The sequence below is a fragment of the Ranitomeya variabilis genome, chromosome 1 (assembly GCF_051348905.1).
Source record: "Ranitomeya variabilis isolate aRanVar5 chromosome 1, aRanVar5.hap1, whole genome shotgun sequence".
NCBI classification, from domain to species: domain Eukaryota; kingdom Metazoa; phylum Chordata; class Amphibia; order Anura; family Dendrobatidae; genus Ranitomeya; species Ranitomeya variabilis.
This window is the reverse complement of record NC_135232.1, coordinates 422,968,025-422,995,993: the sequence shown is the minus strand read 5'-3', so window position 1 is coordinate 422,995,993 and position 27,969 is coordinate 422,968,025.

The window sequence follows — 27,969 nt, the reverse complement described above, 5'->3', positions numbered from 1 at the left end:
AGAATACCATCACGTATGATTTCTCCTACTGCTGCACTGAATAGAAGCAATTCACCTTCATATAATAGGGAACCTGACAGCAGGTTGATGAAATCCACCTTGTGGTTGTTTAATCTTTATTTTCAGTTTTGAGTTAATGATATGCTCATGCTCCAGGGCGGGACTGTGTGGAGAGGTCTCCATGTGGTACACTTATTAGATATTCATCAGCATGACTTCTGACAGATCACATCTTCCTCAGTGACCTGCCCTCTAGTTTACATAATTACTATTATTAGTGATGAGCGAGCACTAAAATGCTCGTGTGCTCGTTCCTCGGGCCGAGCAGATTGAAATACTCGAGTACTCGGCCAGAACAACGAGCCCAATGTAGGTGTATGGAAGACCCGAGTATTTTTACCGCGATCCCCCCGGGGGTCCTTTTAAGGTTTAAAAACATCTGAAAATGATGGAAACACTGCTCAAATGACACAAGAACATTATGGGTATCGCCCCTGGAAGCATTCCTGACTCCTAGTTTACAGCTTTAAACTATTTTTTCCGAGATTCAGGCCATTTTTCCTGGTGCCACCAAAAAAACACTAAAACGAAAACAAAACAGATTTTGCTGGGAAATATGTTAAGGTACATCCTTTGCAGGTTAATGACTTGCCTGTAAGGCCAAATTGTTAACCCCAGAACGAAAATTTCCTCCCCCACTTAGGCTTAGTTCAGACGCAGCATTTTTTTAAGCGTTTTTCAACTTTACCATTGCTTTCAACCACTACAAATGCATTCACTGGGAAATGTCATTGTAACATTTAACAACCCAAGCTGGCCATGTGGTGTGTGTGCCCAATTCCCAATTCATGCCAATTCCCCATTGTGGGTTCCTTTTTTTACAAAGTACAATAGTGCCATCACAGCCCCCTTGCCCAAAATGCACCGTACAGAGCACGTTCACCCTGGCGATCCAGTGGCAGTTAAAGGACACATTGCAGGAGACAGAATTAAGCAGCAGGCCCAATGTAATATCATGCCCAATTCCCCAATGTGGGGTCCTTTTCTTACAAAATAAAAAAAGGCCATAATAGCCCCCTTGCCCAAAATGCACCGTACAGAGCACGTTCACCCTGGTGATCTAGTGGCAGTTAAAGGACACATTGCAGGAGACAGATTGAAGAAGCACGCCCAATGTAATGTCATGCCCAATTCCCCAATGTGGGTTCCTTTTTTTACAAAATAAAAGAGTGCCATAACAGCCACCTTGCCCAAAATGCACCGTACAGAGCACGTTCACCCTGGTGATCTGGTGGCAGTTAAAGGACACATTGCAGGAGACAGAATTAAGAAGTAGGCCCCATGTATTGTCATGCCCAATTCCCCAATGTGGGGTCCTTTTTTTACAAATTAAAATAGTGCCATCACAGCCCCCTTGCCCAAAATGCACCGGCCTATAACAGTACAGAGCACGTTCACCCTGGTCATCTAGTGGTTCTAGATGATGAGGATGAGGATAAGGAGGAGGATAACAGCAAACAGACGAAATCTGGAAGCATATACCCATGTGCAGTTGTGAAAAGGTGCATGAGAATACACCTCCCCAAAAGATAAAATGTATTTAAGGTTATGTTTTGCTGTTTTCACTTGGTGGTGTACAGAAGTCTTTCCCAATCCAGCCTTTGTTCATTTTTATAAGAGTCAGCCTGTCAGCATTTTCAGTTGACAGGCGGATGCGCTTAGCTGTTATAATTCCACCAGCGGCACTAAAAACCCGCCCTGACAGAACGCTAGCAGCAGGGCAGGCCAGGACCTCCAAGGCCTAGAGAGCCAGTTGATGCCACTTGTCCAGCTTGGATACCCAATAATTAAAAGGCATAAAGGAATCATTGAGGATGTTTATACGATCTGCAAGTTATTCCCTCACCATCTTCCCAAACATTACACTTCTTGTGACAGCACCCCTTGCCTCTGTGCCGTCACAATGGGAGGGTCTGAGAAAACTGTCCCAGAACTTTGCCATTGTTCCCTTGCCTGAGCTGGATTGTACTTCTGTCTCTCTCGCTTGGACTCCTTGGTTGTACAACAAACTCTGATTTCTGCTGCTAGCATTTTCACATGGAAATTTTCCAAGTAATTCCACTACAAGGGCCCTCTGGTACTGCAACATTTTAATACACCTCTCTGCCTCTGGTTGAAGGGATTGAAAGTTCTCCTGTAGCGTGGGTCTAGAAGTGTCATCAACCAGTAATGAGTGTCACCCAAGATTTTTATAATGCAAGGGTCACGTAAAACACAGCGCAACATAAAGTCAGCCATGTGTGCCAGACTGCTAACAGGAAAGACTTCCGTGTCCTCACCAACAGGATGACTGACCATGCAGTCCTCCTCCTCCTTATCCTCATCCTCCTCCTCCCTGTCCTCAGGCCATTCCCGCTGAACAGACGGTATGACAGCTGTGCTTGTAGTGCCGTCTATAGCGCATGAAAGTAGCTCCTGTTGTTCCTCCTCCTCATTGCTTACCAATCCACATTGGGAAGACATGAGGCTGGGCTGAGTGTAATCCCCCTGTATGGTTCCTTGCTCCATGTCCTCTTGCTCTGCCTGCAATGCATCCTCTTTAATTGTGAGCAGAGAGGTTCTCAGAATGCTGAGAAGAGGGTTGGTGATGCTAATTATGGCATCATCGCCGCTCACCATCTAGGTGCAGTCCTCAAAGTTTTGGAGGATGGTACATATGTCGGACATCCATGTCCACTCCTGGGGTCTTATGTGTGGAGTCTGAACTGAATATCGACGGCCTTATTGATGTTGGTAGTCAACAACTACCCTCTTCTGCTCACAAATCCTTTCCAACACATGCAGCGTAGAGTTCCAGCTCATGGGGAAATCACACACCAGTTGGTGAGCTGGAAGCTGCAAATGCTGCTGAAGCACGGGAAGGATGGCTGAAGCTGGAGCTGACTTTCTAAAATGGGCAGACAGATGGCGTACTTTCACTAGCAGATCCGACAGCTCTGGGTAGCTTCTCAGAAAATGTTGAACCATGAGGTTAAGCACATGGGCTAAGCAAGCTACGTGTGTGAGCTCACCTTGCCTCAGAGCCACCACCAGGTTATGGCCATTGTCACACACAACCATGCCTGGCTGTAGGCTCAGCGGTGTCATCCAAACACCTGACTGCTCTTTCAGCGCTGTCTACAACTCTTCTGCATTGTGCAGTTTGTCACCTATGCAGATTAGCTTCAGCACAGCCTGTTGCCGCTTGGCTGAGGCAGTGCTGCAGTGCTTCCAGATTCTGACTGATGTGTTGATTTCAAAGTTGGAGGAGGAGGTGCAGGAGCTGTAGATTGTGGAGGCAACTCTGATTGATGTAGGGCCAGCAATCCTCGGCGTGGGGAGGATGTGTTCCATCCCAAGGTCCGACTGGGTCCCAGCCTTCACTATGTTAACCCAGAGTGCCGTCAGTGAGATGTTCCATCCCTGCCCACAAGCACATGTCCATGAGTTTATGGTTAGGTGGACTTTCCATGTAAAAGCATTGTAGAGGGCACTGGTAATGTTGTGGGACAGATGCTGGTGTAATGCCGGTATGGCACACCGGGAGAAATAGTGGCGACTGGGGACTGAGTACCTTGGGATGGCAGCCGCCATGAGGTTGCGGAAAGCTTCTGTCTCAGTGAGCCTAAAAGGCAGCATTTCTAGCGCAAGCAGAAGAGAAATATTAGAATTTAGGGCTGTGCCCTGTTGGGCGTTGGCTGGGTATTTCCGCTTGCGTTCCAAAGACTGGGTTAAAGACAACTGAAGGCTTTGCTGGGACAAGGACGTGGACGAGCTTGATGTTGGTGCTGCTTGACTGTGGGCCACAACAGGTGTAGGGCTAGAGGCATCTTTACATGCACGGTGTACTGGGGATTGGTTTCTACACAAAACAGTGGAAGAAGCAGTGGTGTGACCTGCAGGCAGTGGTCCTGGAGCCTGGGGTTCGGCCAACAAAGTTGGGTGCTTTGCTGCCATGTGCCTGATCATGCTGGTGGTTAGAGTTGAGCGACTTTCATTTTTTTAAGATCGAGTCGGGTTTTGTGAAACCCGATTTTGTCCAGAGTCGAGTCGAGTGCAGTCGGCCGATTATCGCTAAAAGTCGGGGATCGACCGAAACACGAAACCCAATGCAAGTCAATGGGGAAGCATAGTCGGCAGTGAGTGGAGGCCAGGAAAACACCTACAGTGCCCATTTTAATGCCAAAAACATCCATTCTTGTTTCTGAAGCTTGTCAATCTTAATTAACTTTATAATAATAGTTGGGCATAGGGAATTGGGGGTCATTTGGCAAAAGTTGTGGGGGGAGTAGGGCTGGCTCAAGTTTTTCGTGGGCCCAGGAAATGCGGACTACGTCACGGTGGTGTTGCAGGGAAAGGTAAGTATTTCAACGTTGCAAGTGCTGTGATCCTGAGCAAGCAGGGGGGGCCCACTCGTTCGCATTGGCACTGGCACAGGGCCCCTCAAAGTACGGCGGTGTGTTTGCATGGTGGGGGCGCCTCCCACCAGCAGCGACACTTTTGCGTACTCTGAGGGGCCCTGTGCCAGTGACGTCGCCAACGAGTATGCCCCCCCACCTGATGAAGGAACCTGCACTTTCATCTGCACCTTCCTCTCTGTCCCTGTGTAAGGTGGTATAACATGCGGGAAGGGGAACCTTACTTTCAGCAGGGTCAGATTCTGGCTGTGTAGAGTATAAGGGGAATGTAGTGGTCTAGGTCAATGTACCAGCAGACTCATCTAGCAGTGGCTGGGCAATGGGCAGGATGAGGAGGAAACAGATATAGGGCCAAAGAATAAAGTAGGCTAAATGCAGTTCAAAATTGGTAACAGGACTAAACAGGCGGCATTGCTTTGTTCAGTGGAGTAGCAAACCCAAGAGCAGCAGACACTGTTTCAAGGGCCTAACCACACTAGTAGGCCAAATGCAGTTTAATATCTGATTAGTATAGGGCGAAAGCTAGAATGTGGAAGCTCAGCTTTGTTCAGTTGAGGACAACACCAGGCAGGGGCAGACAGACACCTTTAGTAGGCCGGAACAGCCAATTTAAAAAAAAAACAGCAGTTAATAAGAGGCAGAAGGTAGAAGCTCAGCTTTCTTCAGTTGAGGACAACACCAGGCAGGGGCAGACAGACACCTTTAGTAGGCCGGAACAGCCAATTGCATTTTTAAAAATGGTAATTTGGAACAGAAGGTTGAAGCACAGCTTTATTCAGTTGCAGCTTCTTGGCAATAATATAAAGAAGACGAGACAGGACAACACTCGTTGGATGCCATATCTGTGTTTTCACTGGAAAAAAAACTGTCAGTTAACTACTTGTAGGAGAAAGTTTTTGTAGCTGGAGGCCACTTTTTGTATTGTACCAGTTTTTTGTTGTATGTTTGGAACTGAAGGTTGAAGCTCAGCTTTATTCAGTTGAGGACAACACCAGGCAGGGGCAGACCCCTTTAGTAGGCCGGAACAGCCAATTGCATTTTTAAAAATGGTAATTTGGAACTGAAGGTTGAAGCTCAGCTTTATTCAGTTGAGGACAACATCAGGCAGGGGCAGACAGACACCTTTAGTAGGCCGGAACAGCCAATTGCATTTTTAAAAATGGTAATTTGGAACTGAAGGTTGAAGCTCAGCTTTATTCAGTTGAGGACAACACCAGGCAGGGGCAGACAGACACCTTTAGTAGGCCGGAACAGCCAATTGCATTTTTAAAAATGGTAATTTGGAACTGAAGGTTGAAGCTCAGCTTTATTCAGTTGAGGACAACACCAGGCAGAGGCAGACAGACACCTTTAGTAGGCCGGAACAGCCAATTGCATTTTTAAAAATGGTAATTTGGAACTGAAGGTTGAAGCTCAGCTTTATTCAGTTGAGGACAACACCAGGCAGGGGCAGACAGACACCTTTAGTAGGCCGGAACAGCCAATTGCATTTTTAAAAATGGTAATTTGGAACAGAAGGTTGAAGCACAGCTTTATTCAGTTGCAGCTTCTTGGCAATAATATAAAGAAGACGAGACAGGACAACACTCGTTGGATGCCATATCTGTGTTTTCACTGGAAAAAAAACTGTCAGTTAACTACTTGTAGGAGAAAGTTTTTGTAGCTGGAGGCCACTTTTTGTATTGTACCAGTTTTTTGTTGTATGTTTGGAACTGAAGGTTGAAGCTCAGCTTTATTCAGTTGAGGACAACACCAGGCAGGGGCAGACAGACATCTTTAGTAGGCCGGAACAGCCAATTGCATTTTTAAAAATGGTAATTTGGAACTGAAGGTTGAAGCTCAGCTTTATTCAGTTGAGGACAACACCAGGCAGGGGCAGACAGACACCTTTAGCAGGCCGGAACAGCCAATTGCATTTTTAAAAATGGTAATTTGGAACAGAAGGTTGAAGCACAGCTTTATTCAGTTGCAGCTTCTTGGCAATAATATAAAGAAGACGAGACAGGACAACACTCGTTGGATGCCATATCTGTGTTTTCACTGGAAAAAAAACTGTCAGTTAACTACTTGTAGGAGAAAGTTTTTGTAGCTGGAGGCCACTTTTTGTATTGTACCAGTTTTTTGTTGTATGTTTGGAACTGAAGGTTGAAGCTCAGCTTTATTCAGTTGAGGACAACACCAGGCAGGGGCAGACAGACATCTTTAGTAGGCCGGAACAGCCAATTGCATTTTTAAAAATGGTAATTTGGAACTGAAGGTTGAAGCTCAGCTTTATTCAGTTGAGGACAACACCAGGCAGGGGCAGACAGACACCTTTAGTAGGCCGGAACAGCCAATTGCATTTTTCAAAATGGTAATTTGGAACAGAAGGTTGAAGCACAGCTTTATTCAGTTGCAGCTTCTTGGCAATAATATAAAGAAGACAAGACAGGACAACACTCGTTGGATGCCATATCTGTGTTTTCACTGGAAAAAAAACTGTCAGTTAACTACTTGTAGGAGAAAGTTTTTGTAGCTGGAGGCCACTTTTTGTATTGTACCAGTTTTTTGTTGTATGTTTGGAACTGAAGGTTGGAGCACAGCTTTATTCAGTTGAGGACAACACCAGGCAGGGGCAGACAGACACCTTTAGTAGGCCGGAACAGCCAATTGCATTTTTAAAAATGGTAATTTGGAACTGAAGGTTGAAGCTCAGCTTTATTCAGTTGAGGACAACACCAGGCAGGGGCAGACAGACACCTTTAGTAGGCCGGAACAGCCAATTGCATTTTTAAAAATGGTAATTTGGAACAGAAGGTTGAAGCACAGCTTTATTCAGTTGCAGCTTCTTGGCAATAATATAAAGAAGACGAGACAGGACAACACTCGTTGGATGCCATATCTGTGTTTTCACTGGAAAAAAAACTGTCAGTTAACTACTTGTAGGAGAAAGTTTTTGTAGCTGGAGGCCACTTTTTGTATTGTACCAGTTTTTTGTTGTATGTTTGGAACTGAAGGTTGAAGCACAGCTTTATTCAGTTGAGGACAACACCAGGCAGGGGCAGACAGACACCTTTAGTAGGCCGGAACAGCCAATTGCATTTTTAAAAATGGTAATTTGGAACTGAAGGTTGAAGCTCAGCTTTATTCAGTTGAGGACAACACCAGGCAGGGGCAGACAGACACCTTTAGTAGGCCGGAACAGCCAATTGCATTTTTAAAAATGGTAATTTGGAACTGAAGGTTGAAGCTCAGCTTTATTCAGTTGAGGACAACACCAGGCAGGGGCAGACAGACACCTTTAGTAGGCCGGAACAGCCAATTGCATTTTTAAAAATGGTAATTTGGAACTGAAGGTTGAAGCTCAGCTTTATTCAGTTGAGGACAACACCAGGCAGGGGCAGACAGACACCTTTAGTAGGCCGGAACAGCCAATTGCATTTTTAAAAATGGTAATTTGGAACAGAAGGTTGAAGCACAGCTTTATTCAGTTGCAGCTTCTTGGCAATAATATAAAGAAGACGAGACAGGACAACACTCGTTGGATGCCATATCTGTGTTTTCACTGGAAAAAAAACTGTCAGTTAACTACTTGTAGGAGAAAGTTTTTGTAGCTGGAGGCCACTTTTTGTATTGTACCAGTTTTTTGTTGTATGTTTGGAACTGAAGGTTGAAGCACAGTTTTATTCAGTTGAGGACAACACCAGGCAGGGGCAGACAGACACCTTTAGTAGGCCGGAACAGCCAATTGCATTTTTAAAAATGGTAATTTGGAACAGAAGGTTGAAGCACAGCTTTATTCAGTTGCAGCTTCTTGGCAATAATATAAAGAAGACGAGACAGGACAACACTCGTTGGATGCCATATCTGTGTTTTCACTGGAAAAAAAACTGTCAGTTAACTACTTGTAGGAGAAAGTTTTTGTAGCTGGAGGCCACTTTTTGTATTGTACCAGTTTTTTGTTGTATGTTTGGAACTGAAGGTTGAAGCTCAGCTTTATTCAGTTGAGGACAACACCAGGCAGGGGCAGACCCCTTTAGTAGGCCGGAACAGCCAATTGCATTTTTAAAAATGGTAATTTGGAACAGAAGGTTGAAGCACAGCTTTATTCAGTTGAGGACAACACCAGGCAGGGGCAGACAGACACCTTTAGTAGGCCGGAACAGCCAATTGCATTTTTAAAAATGGTAATTTGGAACTGAAGGTTGAAGCTCAGCTTTATTCAGTTGAGGACAACACCAGGCAGGGGCAGACAGACACCTTTAGTAGGCCGGAACAGCCAATTGCATTTTTAAAAATGGTAATTTGGAACAGAAGGTTGAAGCACAGCTTTATTCAGTTGCAGCTTCTTGGCAATAATATAAAGAAGACGAGACAGGACAACACTCGTTGGATGCCATATCTGTGTTTTCACTGGAAAAAAAACTGTCAGTTAACTACTTGTAGGAGAAAGTTTTTGTAGCTGGAGGCCACTTTTTGTATTGTACCAGTTTTTTGTTGTATGTTTGGAACTGAAGGTTGAAGCACAGCTTTATTCAGTTGAGGACAACACCAGGCAGGGGCAGACAGACACCTTTAGTAGGCCGGAACAGCCAATTGCATTTTTATAAATGGTAATTTGGAACAGAAGGTTGAAGCTCAGCTTTATTCAGTTGAGGACAACACCAGGCAGGGGCAGACAGACACCTTTAGTAGGCCGGAACAGCCAATTGCATTTTTAAAAATGGTAATTTGGAACAGAAGGTTGAAGCACAGCTTTATTCAGTTGCAGCTTCTTGGCAATAATATAAAGAAGACGAGACAGGACAACACTCGTTGGATGCCATATCTGTGTTTTCACTGGAAAAAAAACTGTCAGTTAACTACTTGTAGGAGAAAGTTTTTGTAGCTGGAGGCCACTTTTTGTATTGTACCAGTTTTTTGTTGTATGTTTGGAACTGAAGGTTGAAGCACAGCTTTATTCAGTTGAGGACAACACCAGGCAGGGGCAGACAGACACCTTTAGTAGGCCGGAACAGCCAATTGCATTTTTAAAAATGGTAATTTGGAACTGAAGGTTGAAGCTCAGCTTTATTCAGTTGAGGACAACACCAGGCAGGGGCAGACAGACACCTTTAGTAGGCCGGAACAGCCAATTGCATTTTTAAAAATGGTAATTTGGAACTGAAGGTTGAAGCTCAGCTTTATTCAGTTGAGGACAACACCAGGCAGGGGCAGACAGACACCTTTAGTAGGCCGTAACAGACAATTGCATTTTTAAAAATGGTAATTTGGAACAGAAGGTTGAAGCTCAGCTTTATTCAGTTGAGGACAACACCAGGCAGGGGCAGACAGACACCTTTAGTAGGCCGGAACAGCCAATTGCATTTTTAAAAATGGTAATTTGGAACAGAAGGTTGAAGCACAGCTTTATTCAGTTGCAGCTTCTTGGCAATAATATAAAGAAGACGAGACAGGACAACACTCGTTGGATGCCATATCTGTGTTTTCACTGGAAAAAAAACTGTCAGTTAACTACTTGTAGGAGAAAGTTTTTGTAGCTGGAGGCCACTTTTTGTATTGTACCAGTTTTTTGTTGTATGTTTGGAACTGAAGGTTGAAGCTCAGCTTTATTCAGTTGAGGACAACACCAGGCAGGGGCAGACCCCTTTAGTAGGCCGGAACAGCCAATTGCATTTTTAAAAATGGTAATTTGGAACAGAAGGTTGAAGCACAGCTTTATTCAGTTGAGGACAACACCAGGCAGGGGCAGACAGACACCTTTAGTAGGCCGGAACAGCCAATTGCATTTTTAAAAATGGTAATTTGGAACTGAAGGTTGAAGCTCAGCTTTATTCAGTTGAGGACAACACCAGGCAGGGGCAGACAGACACCTTTAGTAGGCCGGAACAGCCAATTGCATTTTTAAAAATGGTAATTTGGAACAGAAGGTTGAAGCACAGCTTTATTCAGTTGCAGCTTCTTGGCAATAATATAAAGAAGACGAGACAGGACAACACTTGTTGGATGCCATATCTGTGTTTTCACTGGAAAAAAAACTGTCAGTTAACTACTTGTAGGAGAAAGTTTTTGTAGCTGGAGGCCACTTTTTGTATTGTACCAGTTTTTTGTTGTATGTTTGGAACTGAAGGTTGAAGCACAGCTTTTTTCAGTTGAGGACAACACCAGGCAGGGGCAGACAGACACCTTTAGTAGGCCGGAACAGCCAATTGCATTTTTAAAAATGGTAATTTGGAACTGAAGGTTGAAGCTCAGCTTTATTCAGTTGAGGACAACACCAGGCAGGGGCAGACAGACACCTTTAGTAGGCCGGAACAGCCAATTGCATTTTTAAAAATGGTAATTTGGAACAGAAGGTTGAAGCACAGCTTTATTCAGTTGCAGCTTCTTGGCAATAATATAAAGAAGACGAGACAGGACAACACTCGTTGGATGCCATATCTGTGTTTTCACTGGAAAAAAAACTGTCAGTTAACTACTTGTAGGAGAAAGTTTTTGTAGCTGGAGGCCACTTTTTGTATTGTACCAGTTTTTTGTTGTATGTTTGGAACTGAAGGTTGAAGCACAGCTTTATTCAGTTGAGGACAACACCAGGCAGGGGCAGACAGACACCTTTAGTAGGCCGGAACAGCCAATTGCATTTTTAAAAATGGTAATTTGGAACTGAAGGTTGAAGCTCAGCTTTATTCAGTTGAGGACAACACCAGGCAGGGGCAGACAGACACCTTTAGTAGGCCGGAACAGCCAATTGCATTTTTAAAAATGGTAATTTGGAACTGAAGGTTGAAGCTCAGCTTTATTCAGTTGAGGACAACACCAGGCAGGGGCAGACAGACACCTTTAGTAGGCCGGAACAGCCAATTGCATTTTTAAAAATGGTAATTTGGAACTGAAGGTTGAAGCTCAGCTTTATTCAGTTGAGGACAACACCAGGCAGGGGCAGACAGACACCTTTAGTAGGCCGGAACAGCCAATTGCATTTTTAAAAATGGTAATTTGGAACAGAAGGTTGAAGCACAGCTTTATTCAGTTGCAGCTTCTTGGCAATAATATAAAGAAGACGAGACAGGACAACACTCGTTGGATGCCATACCTGTGTTTTCACTGGAAAAAAAACTGTCAGTTAACTACTTGTAGGAGAAAGTTTTTGTAGCTGGAGGCCACTTTTTGTATTGTACCAGTTTTTTGTTGTATGTTTGGAACTGAAGGTTGAAGCTCAGCTTTATTCAGTTGAGGACAACACCAGGCAGGGGCAGACCCCTTTAGTAGGCCGGAACAGCCAATTGCATTTTTAAAAATGGTAATTTGGAACAGAAGGTTGAAGCACAGCTTTATTCAGTTGAGGACAACACCAGGCAGGGGCAGACAGACACCTTTAGTAGGCCGGAACAGCCAATTGCATTTTTAAAAATGGTAATTTGGAACTGAAGGTTGAAGCTCAGCTTTATTCAGTTGAGGACAACACCAGGCAGGGGCAGACAGACACCTTTAGTAGGCCGGAACAGCCAATTGCATTTTTAAAAATGGTAATTTGGAACAGAAGGTTGAAGCACAGCTTTATTCAGTTGCAGCTTCTTGGCAATAATATAAAGAAGACGAGACAGGACAACACTCGTTGGATGCCATATCTGTGTTTTCACTGGAAAAAAAACTGTCAGTTAACTACTTGTAGGAGAAAGTTTTTGTAGCTGGAGGCCACTTTTTGTATTGTACCAGTTTTTTGTTGTATGTTTGGAACTGAAGGTTGAAGCTCAGCTTTATTCAGTTGAGGACAACACCAGGCAGGGGCAGACAGACACCTTTAGTAGGCCGGAACAGCCAATTGCATTTTTAAAAATGGTAATTTGGAACTGAAGGTTGAAGCTCAGCTTTATTCAGTTGAGGACAACACCAGGCAGGGGCAGACAGACACCTTTAGTAGGCCGGAACAGCCAATTGCATTTTTAAAAATGGTAATTTGGAACTGAAGGTTGAAGCTCAGCTTTATTCAGTTGAGGACAACACCAGGCAGGGGCAGACAGACACCTTTAGTAGGCCGGAACAGCCAATTGCATTTTTAAAAATGGTAATTTGGAACTGAAGGTTGAAGCTCAGCTTTATTCAGTTGAGGACAACACCAGGCAGGGGCAGACAGACACCTTTAGTAGGCCGGAACAGCCAATTGCATTTTTAAAAATGGTAATTTGGAACTGAAGGTTGAAGCTCAGCTTTATTCAGTTGAGGACAACACCAGGCAGGGGCAGACAGACACCTTTAGTAGGCCGGAACAGCCAATTGCATTTTTAAAAATGGTAATTTGGAACAGAAGGTTGAAGCACAGCTTTATTCAGTTGCAGCTTCTTGGCAATAATATAAAGAAGACGAGACAGGACAACACTCGTTGGATGCCATACCTGTGTTTTCACTGGAAAAAAAACTGTCAGTTAACTACTTGTAGGAGAAAGTTTTTGTAGCTGGAGGCCACTTTTTGTATTGTACCAGTTTTTTGTTGTATGTTTGGAACTGAAGGTTGAAGCTCAGCTTTATTCAGTTGAGGACAACACCAGGCAGGGGCAGACCCCTTTAGTAGGCCGGAACAGCCAATTGCATTTTTAAAAATGGTAATTTGGAACAGAAGGTTGAAGCACAGCTTTATTCAGTTGAGGACAACACCAGGCAGGGGCAGACAGACACCTTTAGTAGGCCGGAACAGCCAATTGCATTTTTAAAAATGGTAATTTGGAACTGAAGGTTGAAGCTCAGCTTTATTCAGTTGAGGACAACACCAGGCAGGGGCAGACAGACACCTTTAGTAGGCCGGAACAGCCAATTGCATTTTTAAAAATGGTAATTTGGAACAGAAGGTTGAAGCACAGCTTTATTCAGTTGCAGCTTCTTGGCAATAATATAAAGAAGACGAGACAGGACAACACTCGTTGGATGCCATATCTGTGTTTTCACTGGAAAAAAAACTGTCAGTTAACTACTTGTAGGAGAAAGTTTTTGTAGCTGGAGGCCACTTTTTGTATTGTACCAGTTTTTTGTTGTATGTTTGGAACTGAAGGTTGAAGCTCAGCTTTATTCAGTTGAGGACAACACCAGGCAGGGGCAGACAGACACCTTTAGTAGGCCGGAACAGCCAATTGCATTTTTAAAAATGGTAATTTGGAACTGAAGGTTGAAGCTCAGCTTTATTCAGTTGAGGACAACACCAGGCAGGGGCAGACAGACACCTTTAGTAGGCCGGAACAGCCAATTGCATTTTTAAAAATGGTAATTTGGAACTGAAGGTTGAAGCTCAGCTTTATTCAGTTGAGGACAACACCAGGCAGGGGCAGACAGACACCTTTAGTAGGCCGGAACAGCCAATTGCATTTTTAAAAATGGTAATTTGGAACAGAAGGTTGAAGCACAGCTTTATTCAGTTGCAGCTTCTTGGCAATAATATAAAGAAGACGAGACAGGACAACACTCGTTGGATGCCATACCTGTGTTTTCACTGGAAAAAAAACTGTCAGTTAACTACTTGTAGGAGAAAGTTTTTGTAGCTGGAGGCCACTTTTTGTATTGTACCAGTTTTTTGTTGTATGTTTGGAACTGAAGGTTGAAGCTCAGCTTTATTCAGTTGAGGACAACACCAGGCAGGGGCAGACCCCTTTAGTAGGCCGGAACAGCCAATTGCATTTTTAAAAATGGTAATTTGGAACAGAAGGTTGAAGCACAGCTTTATTCAGTTGAGGACAACACCAGGCAGGGGCAGACAGACACCTTTAGTAGGCCGGAACAGCCAATTGCATTTTTAAAAATGGTAATTTGGAACTGAAGGTTGAAGCTCAGCTTTATTCAGTTGAGGACAACACCAGGCAGGGGCAGACAGACACCTTTAGTAGGCCGGAACAGCCAATTGCATTTTTAAAAATGGTAATTTGGAACAGAAGGTTGAAGCACAGCTTTATTCAGTTGCAGCTTCTTGGCAATAATATAAAGAAGACGAGACAGGACAACACTCGTTGGATGCCATATCTGTGTTTTCACTGGAAAAAAAACTGTCAGTTAACTACTTGTAGGAGAAAGTTTTTGTAGCTGGAGGCCACTTTTTGTATTGTACCAGTTTTTTGTTGTATGTTTGGAACTGAAGGTTGAAGCTCAGCTTTATTCAGTTGAGGACAACACCAGGCAGGGGCAGACAGACACCTTTAGTAGGCCGGAACAGCCAATTGCATTTTTAAAAATGGTAATTTGGAACTGAAGGTTGAAGCTCAGCTTTATTCAGTTGAGGACAACACCAGGCAGGGGCAGACAGACACCTTTAGTAGGCCGGAACAGCCAATTGCATTTTTAAAAATGGTAATTTGGAACTGAAGGTTGAAGCTCAGCTTTATTCAGTTGAGGACAACACCAGGCAGGGGCAGACAGACACCTTTAGTAGGCCGGAACAGCCAATTGCATTTTTAAAAATGGTAATTTGGAACTGAAGGTTGAAGCTCAGCTTTATTCAGTTGAGGACAACACCAGGCAGGGGCAGACAGACACCTTTAGTAGGCCGGAACAGCCAATTGCATTTTTAAAAATGGTAATTTGGAACAGAAGGTTGAAGCACAGCTTTATTCAGTTGCAGCTTCTTGGCAATAATATAAAGAAGACGAGACAGGACAACACTCGTTGGATGCCATATCTGTGTTTTCACTGGAAAAAAAACTGTCAGTTAACTACTTGTAGGAGAAAGTTTTTGTAGCTGGAGGCCACTTTTTATATTGTACCAGTTTTTTGTTGTATGTTTGGAACTGAAGGTTGAAGCTCAGCTTTATTCAGTTGAGGACAACACCAGGCAGGGGCAGACAGACATCTTTAGTAGGCCGGAACAGCCAATTGCATTTTTAAAAATGGTAATTTGGAACTGAAGGTTGAAGCTCAGCTTTATTCAGTTGAGGACAACACCAGGCAGGGGCAGACAGACACCTTTAGTAGGCCGCAACAGCCAATTGCATTTTTAAAAATGGTAATTTGGAACAGAAGGTTGAAGCACAGCTTTATTCAGTTGCAGCTTCTTGGCAATAATATAAAGAAGACGAGACAGGACAACACTCGTTGGATGCCATATCTGTGTTTTCACTGGAAAAAAAACTGTCAGTTAACTACTTGTAGGAGAAAGTTTTTGTAGCTGGAGGCCACTTTTTGTATTGTACCAGTTTTTTGTTGTATGTTTGGAACTGAAGGTTGAAGCACAGCTTTATTCAGTTGAGGACAACACCAGGCAGGGGCAGACAGACACCTTTAGTAGGCCGGAACAGCCAATTGCATTTTTAAAAATGGTAATTTGGAACTGAAGGTTGAAGCTCAGCTTTATTCAGTTGAGGACAACACCAGGCAGGGGCAGACAGACACCTTTAGTAGGCCGGAACAGCCAATTGCATTTTTAAAAATGGTAATTTGGAACAGAAGGTTGAAGCACAGCTTTATTCAGTTGCAGCTTCTTGGCAATAATATAAAGAAGACGAGACAGGACAACACTCGTTGGATGCCATATCTGTGTTTTCACTGGAAAAAAAACTGTCAGTTAACTACTTGTAGGAGAAAGTTTTTGTAGCTGGAGGCCACTTTTTGTATTGTACCAGTTTTTTGTTGTATGTTTGGAACTGAAGGTTGAAGCACAGTTTTATTCAGTTGAGGACAACACCAGGCAGGGGCAGACAGACACCTTTAGTAGGCCGGAACAGCCAATTGCATTTTAAAAAATGGTAATTTGGAACTGAAGGTTGAAGCTCAGCTTTATTCAGTTGAGGACAACACCAGGCAGGGGCAGACAGACACCTTTAGTAGGCCGGAACAGCCAATTGCATTTTTAAAAATGGTAATTTGGAACTGAAGGTTGAAGCTCAGCTTTATTCAGTTGAGGACAACACCAGGCAGGGGCAGACAGACACCTTTAGTAGGCCGGAACAGCCAATTGCATTTTTAAAAATGGTAATTTGGAACTGAAGGTTGAAGCTCAGCTTTATTCAGTTGAGGACAACACCAGGCAGGGGCAGACAGACACCTTTAGTAGGCCGGAACAGCCAATTGCATTTTTAAAAATGGTAATTTGGAACAGAAGGTTGAAGCACAGCTTTATTCAGTTGCAGCTTCTTGGCAATAATATAAAGAAGACGAGACAGGACAACACTCGTTGGATGCCATATCTGTGTTTTCACTGGAAAAAAAACTGTCAGTTAACTACTTGTAGGAGAAAGTTTTTGTAGCTGGAGGCCACTTTTTGTATTGTACCAGTTTTTTGTTGTATGTTTGGAACTGAAGGTTGAAGCACAATTTTATTCAGTTGAGGACAACACCAGGCAGGGGCAGACAGACACCTTTAGTAGGCCGGAACAGCCAATTGCATTTTTAAAAATGGTAATTTGGAACAGAAGGTTGAAGCACAGCTTTATTCAGTTGCAGCTTCTTGGCAATAATATAAAGAAGACGAGGCAGGACAACACTCGTTGGATGCCATATCTGTGTTTTCACTGGAAAAAAAACTGTCAGTTAACTACTTGTAGGAGAAAGTTTTTGTAGCTGGAGGCCACTTTTTGTATTGTACCAGTTTTTTGTTGTATGTTTGGAACTGAAGGTTGAAGCTCAGCTTTATTCAGTTGAGGACAACACCAGGCAGGGGCAGACCCCTTTAGTAGGCCGGAACAGCCAATTGCATTTTTAAAAATGGTAATTTGGAACAGAAGGTTGAAGCACAGCTTTATTCAGTTGAGGACAACACCAGGCAGGGGCAGACAGACACCTTTAGTAGGCCGGAACAGCCAATTGCATTTTTAAAAATGGTAATTTGGAACTGAAGGTTGAAGCTCAGCTTTATTCAGTTGAGGACAACACCAGGCAGGGGCAGACAGACACCTTTAGTAGGCCGGAACAGCCAATTGCATTTTTAAAAATGGTAATTTGGAACAGAAGGTTGAAGCACAGCTTTATTCAGTTGCAGCTTCTTGGCAATAATATAAAGAAGACGAGACAGGACAACACTCGTTGGATGCCATATCTGTGTTTTCACTGGAAAAAAAACTGTCAGTTAACTACTTGTAGGAGAAAGTTTTTGTAGCTGGAGGCCACTTTTTGTATTGTACCAGTTTTTTGTTGTATGTTTGGAACTGAAGGTTGAAGCTCAGCTTTATTCAGTTGAGGACAACACCAGGCAGGGGCAGACAGACACCTTTAGTAGGCCGGAACAGCCAATTGCATTTTTAAAAATGGTAATTTGGAACTGAAGGTTGAAGCTCAGCTTTATTCAGTTGAGGACAACACCAGGCAGGGGCAGACAGACACCTTTAGTAGGCCGGAACAGCCAATTGCATTTTTAAAAATGGTAATTTGGAACTGAAGGTTGAAGCTCAGCTTTATTCAGTTGAGGACAACACCAGGCAGGGGCAGACAGACACCTTTAGTAGGCCGGAACAGCCAATTGCATTTTTAAAAATGGTAATTTGGAACTGAAGGTTGAAGCTCAGCTTTATTCAGTTGAGGACAACACCAGGCAGGGGCAGACAGACACCTTTAGTAGGCCGGAACAGCCAATTGCATTTTTAAAAATGGTAATTTGGAACAGAAGGTTGAAGCACAGCTTTATTCAGTTGCAGCTTCTTGGCAATAATATAAAGAAGACGAGACAGGACAACACTCGTTGGATGCCATATCTGTGTTTTCACTGGAAAAAAAACTGTCAGTTAACTACTTGTAGGAGAAAGTTTTTGTAGCTGGAGGCCACTTTTTGTATTGTACCAGTTTTTTGTTGTATGTTTGGAACTGAAGGTTGAAGCACAGCTTTATTCAGTTGAGGACAACACCAGGCAGGGGCAGACAGACACCTTTAGTAGGCCGGAACAGCCAATTGCATTTTTAAAAATGGTAATTTGGAACTGAAGGTTGAAGCTCAGCTTTATTCAGTTGAGGACAACACCAGGCAGGGGCAGACAGACACCTTTAGTAGGCCGGAACAGCCAATTGCATTTTTAAAAATGGTAATTTGGAACTGAAGGTTGAAGCTCAGCTTTATTCAGTTGAGGACAACACCAGGCAGGTGCAGACAGACACCTTTAGTAGGCCGGAACAGCCAATTGCATTTTTAAAAATGGTAATTTGGAACTGAAGGTTGAAGCTCAGCTTTATTCAGTTGAGGACAACACCAGGCAGGGGCAGACAGACACCTTTAGTAGGCCGGAACAGCCAATTGCATTTTTAAAAATGGTAATTTGGAACAGAAGGTTGAAGCACAGCTTTATTCAGTTGCAGCTTCTTGGCAATAATATAAAGAAGACGAGACAGGACAACACTCGTTGGATGCCATATCTGTGTTTTCACTGGAAAAAAAACTGTCAGTTAACTACTTGTAGGAGAAAGTTTTTGTAGCTGGAGGCCACTTTTTGTATTGTACCAGTTTTTTGTTGTATGTTTGGAACTGAAGGTTGAAGCACAATTTTATTCAGTTGAGGACAACACCAGGCAGGGGCAGACAGACACCTTTAGTAGGCCGGAACAGCCAATTGCATTTTTAAAAATGGTAATTTGGAACAGAAGGTTGAAGCACAGCTTTATTCAGTTGCAGCTTCTTGGCAATAATATAAAGAAGACGAGGCAGGACAACACTCGTTGGATGCCATATCTGTGTTTTCACTGGAAAAAAAACTGTCAGTTAACTACTTGTAGGAGAAAGTTTTTGTAGCTGGAGGCCACTTTTTGTATTGTACCAGTTTTTTGTTGTATGTTTGGAACTGAAGGTTGAAGCTCAGCTTTATTCAGTTGAGGACAACACCAGGCAGGGGCAGACCCCTTTAGTAGGCCGGAACAGCCAATTGCATTTTTAAAAATGGTAATTTGGAACAGAAGGTTGAAGCACAGCTTTATTCAGTTGAGGACAACACCAGGCAGGGGCAGACAGACACCTTTAGTAGGCCGGAACAGCCAATTGCATTTTTAAAAATGGTAATTTGGAACTGAAGGTTGAAGCTCAGCTTTATTCAGTTGAGGACAACACCAGGCAGGGGCAGACAGACACCTTTAGTAGGCCGGAACAGCCAATTGCATTTTTAAAAATGGTAATTTGGAACAGAAGGTTGAAGCACAGCTTTATTCAGTTGCAGCTTCTTGGCAATAATATAAAGAAGACGAGACAGGACAACACTCGTTGGATGCCATATCTGTGTTTTCACTGGAAAAAAAACTGTCAGTTAACTACTTGTAGGAGAAAGTTTTTGTAGCTGGAGGCCACTTTTTGTATTGTACCAGTTTTTTGTTGTATGTTTGGAACTGAAGGTTGAAGCTCAGCTTTATTCAGTTGAGGACAACACCAGGCAGGGGCAGACAGACACCTTTAGTAGGCCGGAACAGCCAATTGCATTTTTAAAAATGGTAATTTGGAACTGAAGGTTGAAGCTCAGCTTTATTCAGTTGAGGACAACACCAGGCAGGGGCAGACAGACACCTTTAGTAGGCCGGAACAGCCAATTGCATTTTTAAAAATGGTAATTTGGAACTGAAGGTTGAAGCTCAGCTTTATTCAGTTGAGGACAACACCAGGCAGGGGCAGACAGACACCTTTAGTAGGCCGGAACAGCCAATTGCATTTTTAAAAATGGTAATTTGGAACTGAAGGTTGAAGCTCAGCTTTATTCAGTTGAGGACAACACCAGGCAGGGGCAGACAGACACCTTTAGTAGGCCGGAACAGCCAATTGCATTTTTAAAAATGGTAATTTGGAACAGAAGGTTGAAGCACAGCTTTATTCAGTTGCAGCTTCTTGGCAATAATATAAAGAAGACGAGACAGGACAACACTCGTTGGATGCCATATCTGTGTTTTCACTGGAAAAAAAACTGTCAGTTAACTACTTGTAGGAGAAAATTTTTGTAGCTGGAGGCCACTTTTTGTATTGTACCAGTTTTTTGTTGTATGTTTGGAACTGAAGGTTGAAGCTCAGCTTTATTCAGTTGAGGACAACACCAGGCAGGGGCAGACAGACACCTTTAGTAGGCCGGAACAGCCAATTGCATTTTTAAAAATGGTAATTTGGAACAGAAGGTTGAAGCACAGCTTTATTCAGTTGCAGCTTCTTGGCAATAATATAAAGAAGACGAGACAGGACAACACTCGTTGGATGCCATATCTGTGTTTTCACTGGAAAAAAAACTGTCAGTTAACTACTTGTAGGAGAAAGTTTTTGTAGCTGGAGGCCACTTTTTGTATTGTACCAGTTTTTTGTTGTATGTTTGGAACTGAAGGTTGAAGCACAGCTTTATTCAGTTGAGGACAACACCAGGCAGGGGCAGACAGACACCTTTAGTAGGCCGGAACAGCCAATTGCATTTTTAAAAATGGTAATTTGGAACTGAAGGTTGAAGCTCAGCTTTATTCAGTTGAGGACAACACCAGGCAGGGGCAGACAGACACCTTTAGTAGGCCGGAACAGCCAATTGCATTTTTAAAAATGGTAATTTGGAACAGAAGGTTGAAGCACAGCTTTATTCAGTTGCAGCTTCTTGGCAATAATATAAAGAAGACGAGACAGGACAACACTCGTTGGATGCCATATCTGTGTTTTCACTGGAAAAAAAACTGTCAGTTAACTACTTGTAGGAGAAAGTTTTTGTAGCTGGAGGCCACTTTTTGTATTGTACCAGTTTTTTGTTGTATGTTTGGAACTGAAGGTTGAAGCACAGCTTTATTCAGTTGAGGACAACACCAGGCAGGGGCAGACAGACACCTTTAGTAGGCCGGAACAGCCAATTGCATTTTTAAAAATGGTAATTTGGAACTGAAGGTTGAAGCTCAGCTTTATTCAGTTGAGGACAACACCAGGCAGGGGCAGACAGACACCTTTAGTAGGCCGGAACAGCCAATTGCATTTTTAAAAATGGTAATTTGGAACTGAAGGTTGAAGCTCAGCTTTATTCAGTTGAGGACAACACCAGGCAGGGGCAGACAGACACCTTTAGTAGGCCGGAACAGCCAATTGCATTTTTAAAAATGGTAATTTGGAACTGAAGGTTGAAGCTCAGCTTTATTCAGTTGAGGACAACACCAGGCAGGGGCAGACAGACACCTTTAGTAGGCCGGAACAGCCAATTGCATTTTTAAAAATGGTAATTTGGAACAGAAGGTTGAAGCACAGCTTTATTCAGTTGCAGCTTCTTGGCAATAATATAAAGAAGACGAGACAGGACAACACTCGTTGGATGCCATATCTGTGTTTTCACTGGAAAAAAAACTGTCAGTTAACTACTTGTAGGAGAAAGTTTTTGTAGCTGGAGGCCACTTTTTGTATTGTACCAGTTTTTTGTTGTATGTTTGGAACTGAAGGTTGAAGCACAGCTTTATTCAGTTGAGGACAACACCAGGCAGGGGCAGACAGACACCTTTAGTAGGCCGGAACAGCCAATTGCATTTTTAAAAATGGTAATTTGGAACTGAAGGTTGAAGCTCAGCTTTATTCAGTTGAGGACAACACCAGGCAGGGGCAGACAGACACCTTTAGTAGGCCGGAACAGCCAATTGCATTTTTAAAAATGGTAATTTGGAACAGAAGGTTGAAGCACAGCTTTATTCAGTTGCAGCTTCTTGGCAATAATATAAAGAAGACGAGACAGGACAACACTCGTTGGATGCCATATCTGTGTTTTCACTGGAAAAAAAACTGTCAGTTAACTACTTGTAGGAGAAAGTTTTTGTAGCTGGAGGCCACTTTTTGTATTGTACCAGTTTTTTGTTGTATGTTTGGAACTGAAGGTTGAAGCTCAGCTTTATTCAGTTGAGGACAACACCAGGCAGGGGCAGACAGACACCTTTAGTAGGCCGGAACAGCCAATTGCATTTTTAAAAATGGTAATTTGGAACTGAAGGTTGAAGCTCAGCTTTATTCAGTTGAGGACAACACCAGGCAGGGGCAGACAGACACCTTTAGTAGGCCGGAACAGCCAATTGCATTTTTAAAAATGGTAATTTGGAACTGAAGGTTGAAGCTCAGCTTTATTCAGTTGAGGACAACACCAGGCAGGGGCAGACAGACACCTTTAGTAGGCCGGAACAGCCAATTGCATTTTTAAAAATGGTAATTTGGAACAGAAGGTTGAAGCACAGCTTTATTCAGTTGCAGCTTCTTGGCAATAATATAAAGAAGACGAGACAGGACAACACTCGTTGGATGCCATATCTGTGTTTTCACTGGAAAAAAAACTGTCAGTTAACTACTTGTAGGAGAAAATTTTTGTAGCTGGAGGCCACTTTTTGTATTGTACCAGTTTTTTGTTGTATGTTTGGAACTGAAGGTTGAAGCTCAGCTTTATTCAGTTGAGGACAACACCAGGCAGGGGCAGACAGACATCTTTAGTAGGCCGGAACAGCCAATTGCATTTTTAAAAATGGTAATTTGGAACTGAAGGTTGAAGCTCAGCTTTATTCAGTTGAGGACAACACCAGGCAGGGGCAGACAGACACCTTTAGTAGGCCGGAACAGCCAATTGCATTTTTAAAAATGGTAATTTGGAACAGAAGGTTGAAGCACAGCTTTATTCAGTTGCAGCTTCTTGGCAATAATATAAAGAAGACGAGACAGGACAACACTCGTTGGATGCCATATCTGTGTTTTCACTGGAAAAAAAACTGTCAGTTAACTACTTGTAGGAGAAAGTTTTTGTAGCTGGAGGCCACTTTTTGTATTGTACCAGTTTTTTGTTGTATGTTTGGAACTGAAGGTTGAAGCACAGCTTTATTCAGTTGAGGACAACACCAGGCAGGGGCAGACAGACACCTTTAGTAGGCCGGAACAGCCAATTGCATTTTTAAAAATGGTAATTTGGAACTGAAGGTTGAAGCTCAGCTTTATTCAGTTGAGGACAACACCAGGCAGGGGCAGACAGACACCTTTAGTAGGCCGGAACAGCCAATTGCATTTTTAAAAATGGTAATTTGGAACAGAAGGTTGAAGCACAGCTTTATTCAGTTGCAGCTTCTTGGCAATAATATAAAGAAGACGAGACAGGACAACACTCGTTGGATGCCATATCTGTGTTTTCACTGGAAAAAAAACTGTCAGTTAACTACTTGTAGGAGAAAGTTTTTGTAGCTGGAGGCCACTTTTTGTATTGTACCAGTTTTTTGTTGTATGTTTGGAACTGAAGGTTGAAGCACAGCTTTATTCAGTTGAGGACAACACCAGGCAGGGGCAGACAGACACCTTTAGTAGGCCGGAACAGCCAATTGCATTTTTAAAAATGGTAATTTGGAACTGAAGGTTGAAGCTCAGCTTTATTCAGTTGAGGACAACACCAGGCAGGGGCAGACAGACACCTTTAGTAGGCCGGAACAGCCAATTGCATTTTTAAAAATGGTAATTTGGAACAGAAGGTTGAAGCACAGCTTTATTCAGTTGCAGCTTCTTGGCAATAATATAAAGAAGACGAGACAGGACAACACTCGTTGGATGCCATATCTGTGTTTTCACTGGAAAAAAAACTGTCAGTTAACTACTTGTAGGAGAAAGTTTTTGTAGCTGGAGGCCACTTTTTGTATTGTACCAGTTTTTTGTTGTATGTTTGGAACTGAAGGTTGAAGCACAGCTTTATTCAGTTGAGGACAACACCAGGCAGGGGCAGACAGACACCTTTAGTAGGCCGGAACAGCCAATTGCATTTTTAAAAATGGTAATTTGGAACTGAAGGTTGAAGCTCAGCTTTATTCAGTTGAGGACAACACCAGGCAGGGGCAGACAGACACCTTTAGTAGGCCGGAACAGCCAATTGCATTTTTAAAAATGGTAATTTGGAACTGAAGGTTGAAGCTCAGCTTTATTCAGTTGAGGACAACACCAGGCAGGGGCAGACAGACACCTTTAGTAGGCCGGAACAGCCAATTGCATTTTTAAAAATGGTAATTTGGAACTGAAGGTTGAAGCTCAGCTTTATTCAGTTGAGGACAACACCAGGCAGGGGCAGACAGACACCTTTAGTAGGCCGGAACAGCCAATTGCATTTTTAAAAATGGTAATTTGGAACAGAAGGTTGAAGCACAGCTTTATTCAGTTGCAGCTTCTTGGCAATAATATAAAGAAGACGAGACAGGACAACACTCGTTGGATGCCATATCTGTGTTTTCACTGGAAAAAAAACTGTCAGTTAACTACTTGTAGGAGAAAGTTTTTGTAGCTGGAGGCCACTTTTTGTATTGTACCATTTTTTTGTTGTATGTTTGGAACTGGAGGTTGAAGCACAGTTTTATTCAGTTGAGGACAACACCAGGCAGGGGCAGACAGACACCTTTAGTAGGCCGGAACAGCCAATTGCATTTTTAAAAATGGTAATTTGGAACAGAAGGTTGAAGCACAGCTTTATTCAGTTGCAGCTTCTTGGCAATAATATAAAGAAGACGAGACAGGACAACACTCGTTGGATGCCATATCTGTGTTTTCACTGGAAAAAAAACTGTCAGTTAACTACTTGTAGGAGAAAGTTTTTGTAGCTGGAGGCCACTTTTTGTATTGTACCAGTTTTTTGTTGTATGTTTGGAACTGAAGGTTGAAGCACAGCTTTATTCAGTTGAGGACAACACCAGGCAGGGGCAGACAGACACCTTTAGTAGGCCGGAACAGCCAATTGCATTTTTAAAAATGGTAATTTGGAACTGAAGGTTGAAGCTCAGCTTTATTCAGTTGAGGACAACACCAGGCAGGGGCAGACAGACACCTTTAGTAGGCCTGAACAGCCAATTGCATTTTTAAAAATGGTAATTTGGAACAGAAGGTTGAAGCACAGCTTTATTCAGTTGCAGCTTCTTGGCAATAATATAAAGAAGACGAGACAGGACAACACTCGTTGGATGCCATATCTGTGTTTTCACTGGAAAAAAAACTGTCAGTTAACTACTTGTAGGAGAAAGTTTTTGTAGCTGGAGGCCACTTTTTGTATTGTACCAGTTTTTTGTTGTATGTTTGGAACTGAAGGTTGAAGCACAGCTTTATTCAGTTGAGGACAACACCAGGCAGGGGCAGACAGACACCTTTAGTAGGCCGGAACAGCCAATTGCATTTTTAAAAATGGTAATTTGGAACTGAAGGTTGAAGCTCAGCTTTATTCAGTTGAGGACAACACCAGGCAGGGGCAGACAGACACCTTTAGTAGGCCGGAACAGCCAATTGCATTTTTAAAAATGGTAATTTGGAACAGAAGGTTGAAGCACAGCTTTATTCAGTTGCAGCTTCTTGGCAATAATATAAAGAAGACGAGACAGGACAACACTCATTGGATGCCATATCTGTGTTTTCACTGGAAAAAAAACTGTCAGTTAACTACTTGTAGGAGAAAGTTTTTGTAGCTGGAGGCCACTTTTTGTATTGTACCAGTTTTTTGTTGTATGTTTGGAACTGAAGGTTGAAGCTCAGCTTTATTCAGTTGTGGACAACACCAGGCAGGGGCAGACAGACACCTTTAGTAGGCCGGAACAGCCAATTGCATTTTTAAAAATGGTAATTTGGAACTGAAGGTTGAAGCTCAGCTTTATTCAGTTGAGGACAACACCAGGCAGGGGCAGACAGACACCTTTAGTAGGCCGGAACAGCCAATTGCATTTTTAAAAATGGTAATTTGGAACTGAAGGTTGAAGCTCAGCTTTATTCAGTTGAGGACAACACCAGGCAGGGGCAGACAGACACCTTTAGTAGGCCGGAACAGCCAATTGCATTTTTAAAAATGGTAATTTGGAACAGAAGGTTGAAGCACAGCTTTATTCAGTTGCAGCTTCTTGGCAATAATATAAAGAAGACGAGACAGGACAACACTCGTTGGATGCCATATCTGTGTTTTCACTGGAAAAAAAACTGTCAGTTAACTACTTGTAGGAGAAAATTTTTGTAGCTGGAGGCCACTTTTTGTATTGTACCAGTTTTTTGTTGTATGTTTGGAACTGAAGGTTGAAGCTCAGCTTTATTCAGTTGAGGACAACACCAGGCAGGGGCAGACAGACATCTTTAGTAGGCCGGAACAGCCAATTGCATTTTTAAAAATGGTAATTTGGAACTGAAGGTTGAAGCTCAGCTTTATTCAGTTGAGGACAACACCAGGCAGGGGCAGACAGACACCTTTAGTAGGCCGGAACAGCCAATTGCATTTTTAAAAATGGTAATTTGGAACAGAAGGTTGAAGCACAGCTTTATTCAGTTGCAGCTTCTTGGCAATAATATAAAGAAGACGAGACAGGACAACACTCGTTGGATGCCATATCTGTGTTTTCACTGGAAAAAAAACTGTCACTTAACTACTTGTAGGAGAAAGTTTTTGTAGCTGGAGGCCACTTTTTGTATTGTACCAGTTTTTTGTTGTATGTTTGGAACTGAAGGTTGAAGCACAGCTTTATTCAGTTGAGGACAACACCAGGCAGGGGCAGACAGACACCTTTAGTAGGCCGGAACAGCCAATTGCATTTTTAAAAATGGTAATTTGGAACTGAAGGTTGAAGCTCAGCTTTATTCAGTTGAGGACAACACCAGGCAGGGGCAGACAGACACCTTTAGTAGGCCGGAACAGCCAATTGCATTTTTAAAAATGGTAATTTGGAACAGAAGGTTGAAGCACAGCTTTATTCAGTTGCAGCTTCTTGGCAATAATATAAAGAAGACGAGACAGGACAACACTCGTTGGATGCCATATCTGTGTTTTCACTGGAAAAAAAACTGTCAGTTAACTACTTGTAGGAGAAAGTTTTTGTAGCTGGAGGCCACTTTTTGTATTGTACCAGTTTTTTGTTGTATGTTTGGAACTGAAGGTTGAAGCACAGCTTTATTCAGTTGAGGACAACACCAGGCAAGGGCAGACAGACACCTTTAGTAGGCCGGAACAGCCAATTGCATTTTTAAAAATGGTAATTTGGAACTGAAGGTTGAAGCTCAGCTTTATTCAGTTGAGGACAACACCAGGCAGGGGCAGACAGACACCTTTAGTAGGCCGGAACAGCCAATTGCATTTTTAAAAATGGTAATTTGGAACAGAAGGTTGAAGCACAGCTTTATTCAGTTGCAGCTTCTTGGCAATAATATAAAGAAGACGAGACAGGACAACACTCGTTGGATGCCATATCTGTGTTTTCACTGGAAAAAAAACTGTCAGTTAACTACTTGTAGGAGAAAGTTTTTGTAGCTGGAGGCCACTTTTTGTATTGTACCAGTTTTTTGTTGTATGTTTGGAACTGAAGGTTGAAGCACAGCTTTATTCAGTTGAGGACAACACCAGGCAGGGGCAGACAGACACCTTTAGTAGGCCGGAACAGCCAATTGCATTTTTAAAAATGGTAATTTGGAACTGAAGGTTGAAGCTCAGCTTTATTCAGTTGAGGACAACACCAGGCAGGGGCAGACAGACACCTTTAGTAGGCCGGAACAGCCAATTGCATTTTTAAAAATGGTAATTTGGAACTGAAGGTTGAAGCTCAGCTTTATTCAGTTGAGGACAACACCAGGCAGGGGCAGACAGACACCTTTAGTAGGCCGGAACAGCCAATTGCATTTTTAAAAATGGTAATTTGGAACTGAAGG